General features: G+C 39.6%; 1 protein-coding gene across 2 annotated transcripts in view; it reads left to right on the plus strand.

Moving 5' to 3' along the window:
- Window positions 1-376: 376 nt before the first annotated feature.
- Window positions 377-3,958, plus strand: part of LOC122548642 (adhesion G-protein coupled receptor F1-like) — a 77,318-nt gene continuing 73,736 nt past the window's right edge. For both annotated transcript variants that reach the window (XM_043687476.1, XM_043687477.1), the window contains exon 1: window positions 377-461. The gene's annotated coding sequence lies outside the window, so the exon portion shown is untranslated. The remainder of the gene's footprint in view (window positions 462-3,958) is intronic.

A 3,958-nucleotide genomic window follows, 5' to 3' on the forward strand; every position in this document is an offset into this window, starting at 1 on the left:
TTCCTTGAAGACGTTGTTGAAATTGATGCAAAGCGAAGTCTAACTCTGAATCCGACTAAATTTCTCAGCATTTGATTGAACTGGTACCAGCTGTACCGTCCGTACAAGAAAAAGGACTGCTGAAAGCACAAGTTAACGTCTTCAATGTTTTAAATTAGAGAAGGAAATTAGGCATGAGTTTAAGGTTTTACATATCTCTCCGGGATATAGCTGCTCCCCACCCCCCGCCCCCCTCCACTGTACTGCGTCGGCGGTTTCTGGTTCAGGGATCCCGCAGTTTTAACCTGGGGCTAGTGGGCGATGCCTCGATCTGCCTGAAGTCACTCTCAGTGACTCTGGAACAGAGGAGGAAGTACATTACCCGATTGGACTGGACTCAAAACTTGCCAGCGATCCTCACACTGGGCAAGAACAGCTTTGATATAAACCGAATCAGCCTTTCTCTCGGAGGAAAATCAAAGGTAAGAAAGACTGTTCGTTTCGGAATGAGAAGTGTTGGTAAACATCAGTCTTTGAAGAAAACATACATTAGAACTTAAATACATTTCCAGATTGACATTGTGAGAGGTGGAAGATCTCCTTTGTGCGTGATAGTCAATGAGATCGTAACCTGGTTGTTTATAAACAAGTTTACCACTCACCCAACAAGAGGTCGTTCTCCCTCTTCGAAATAGTCAAGCTCTTTATATCAGGAAATATTAGAAGAATTTGTGACAATGATATCAATGTTAAAGTCCCTAGATTAGGTTGGGATATCTGGTCGACATGGACGTGTTGGACCGAAGGCTCTGTTTCCGTGCTGTACATTTCTATGACTCTAAAGTCCCCTAACTATTATTGCAGTTCGATTCTGACTTTTATATTGCTGTTGAGCGAATTCAGGAGTGTATGGATCTAAAGGTAGCGGCGTAAATTTAGATTGGTACTGATGCTCTGTGACAAAAGTGCTGGGGTTTCACAGGATTTGCAGTACAACTCCAATTTGTCATTATGTTGAAAACGGCTAAATTGACTGACATTGATGGAATACTTGAAATTCGGTGTTTTAATGTTACAAAGAAATAGTTGGCACTTTGTGTGCCAAAACTTTGGAAAATTGAGTTTTTGTATCTGTAGGAGTAGGAATGTATGGAGCTGTAAACTGTTTTGGAGTTTAAAATAATGTTCATTGAATGTGGATTATGGGTAAGGTCCTGGATTTGTTGCCCATACCTAATCACCCATGAACTGAATGGCTGGTTGAGAGAGAAGTAAAGAGTCAAGTACATTGCTGTTGGTCTGGAGTCACATGTGGGCCAGACCAGGTAAAGATGGCAGATTTAGTGATTAGTCTGAGTCATAGCCAGCTAAAATCTGCAATGTGACTCAGGTCTTGACAGTTCCCCTTTGCATATTGCAGATTTTCCTGTAAAATTGTGCATCAACAGAGTCAGGATCTGAGGTTCTTATTAACCAAGAGTCTCAGAACAAATGTGCTTGCCCGATGACATTCTCTAAATTTCCTTGAGCCTTTTTAGTAATTAAAGGTTATACAAATGTACAGCATTGATAAAAATAGCTGGAAATAGTTGAAATGCTGGAGGAAAAATCAAAAGGTAGAACTGTCACATTAGTCCTGCTAAATGTCCAGCAGGTCAGTCAGCATTTAAAGAGCTGAATTATTTAGCTGCAAACCATCATTAAAGTTTTGAAATATGCTTATTTAAAATATTAAACAGTCATTACTCTCTTTCAAATGAACAGAAACCCATGCTTACCCTCAGTTGCTGGTGTACAAGTACACCCAAGTCTCAGTGCACATTCTCCTCCCTCAATTTATAACTATTCAGATAATAATCCACCTTTCTGTTTTTGCTCCCAAAGTGAATAACCTTATATTGATCCACATTAAACTGCATCTGCCATGCATTTGCCCACTCACTCAGCTTGTTGCAATCATACTGAATGAATCTCTACATTCTCCCAACTCACTTCCCCACCTGACTTTGTGTCATTTGTAAACTTGGAGATATTAAATTATTTATATTAGCATTAAATATTATCTTAGCTCCCTGATGTAAATGATTAATATATATTGTGAATAACTGGGGTCTTAGCACTGGTCTCTGTGATACCCAGCTAATTGCTGCATGCTATTTGAAAACTAGTCACAAACACAGCAAATCACCATTGTTGCCTTGAGTTACAGATGTCACCCACTCAGGGTTGTGAGTTTCTGCCTTGGATTCTTATGTGACTGAACAGACTAATTTTTGACCCATAGATCTTGGAGCACATGGGGAAATATATTGCTTGAAGCAGTGGGCTCCAATGACCAAGATTTTTTCCTTTTCTTTCCTTCTCTGCCACTGCCTTGTATCATTATTAAGCCATCTGGACTTAGAGTATGATGTAGTTTTGAACATTTTGAATGGCTTATAGCAATCTCTTCTCAGAGAAGAATGACAATGTTACAGTACTTCAAGAAAAACTTCAGTGTGTTTTGGTAGCATTTTAAATATCGTCCCCTGGAATACTTGCCATTATAGATTAGAGAAAGCCGGGACTGGTGGAGAAGACACATATGAATCCTGAGGGCAGTGTTCAATCCATCGTAACTGATTTTGCAGGAGTTTTACCTAAATAGCTATGAAGCTAGAGTCCAATGGATCAGAACATTGAAGCTCGGGCATTACTGTGGTGTTTTCGGAATGTATTGAATTCTACGACCATCATTCTCTTTCTTTGAATCATGTATTCCGGGCTTATCCATATGCATACTACCCTTTCTTTGTTGGATATTGTTCTCGAGAATGTTTTGAGTTGTCGATGCTATTCCAAATGAGTCAATTAAAAATATATCATAAAATGAGTTAATAATCTTGACTCCTTGTCTAAGAATACTTGCCAAAATCCACTGTTCGCATCTAATTAAGAGAGCAGTGTTCTATTTGCCAATTTTGCTAAGCTATTATCAACTAATGACATTGGATATATTTCCCTTGTGTAACAGAGTTAAATTGCATTAGGTACACACAAATCCTGATATTTCAGTTTGTTTAGAAACAGTGCCCACATCTGAGCACTTGTTAGTAAGACTGTAATTGATGAAATTACCCCTTTTACTGCATTATTTCACTTTTCGCACGAGTAGGTATATATCTCCCTTGGAGTAAAAAGGCAAATAGGCAATACATTTGACTTTACTGTAATATGTTAATGATTTTTCAGCTTACTCATCCTGAAAATAATTTAGGAAATGCTTCTCTAAATTCTGCGTTGCTGTCTTCAGGAACAATTTACTCTACTTAAACGATGAGCTTTAATCATAAGAGGTACAGTTAGTAAGTTTGCAGATGACACCAAAATTGGAGGTGTAGTGAACAGCAAAGAAGGTTACCTTAGATTACAACAGGATCCGGACCAGATGGGCCAATGGGCTGAGAAGTGGCAGATGGAGTTTAATTCAGATAAATGCAAAGTGCTGCATTTTGGGAAAGCAAATTTTAGCAGGACTTATATGCTTAATGGTAAGGTCCTAGGGAGTGTTGCTGAACAAAGAGACCTTGGAGTGCAGGTTCATAGCTCCTTGAAAGTGGAGTCGAAGGTAGATAGGATAGTGAAGAAGGCGTTTGGTATGCTTTCCTTTATTGGTTAGAGTATTGAGTACAGGATTTGGGAGGTCATGTTGCGGCTGTACAGGACATTGGTTAGGCCACTGTTGGAATATTGCGTGCAATTCCACTCTCCTTCCTATCGGAAAGATATCCTATTCATGGACTTACCCAAATGTCTTTTAAACATTATCATTGTGCCCACATCAGGAAGTTCATTCCACACACAAACCACTCAGATTAGAGTCATAGAGTCATAGAGATGTACAGCATGGAAACAGACCCTTCGGTCCAACCTGTCCATGCCGACCAGATATCCCAACCTAATCTAGTCCCACCTGCCAGCACCCGGCCCATATCCCTCC

The sequence above is a fragment of the Chiloscyllium plagiosum genome, chromosome 3 (assembly GCF_004010195.1).
Source record: "Chiloscyllium plagiosum isolate BGI_BamShark_2017 chromosome 3, ASM401019v2, whole genome shotgun sequence".
In the NCBI taxonomy this organism is placed as follows: domain Eukaryota; kingdom Metazoa; phylum Chordata; class Chondrichthyes; order Orectolobiformes; family Hemiscylliidae; genus Chiloscyllium; species Chiloscyllium plagiosum.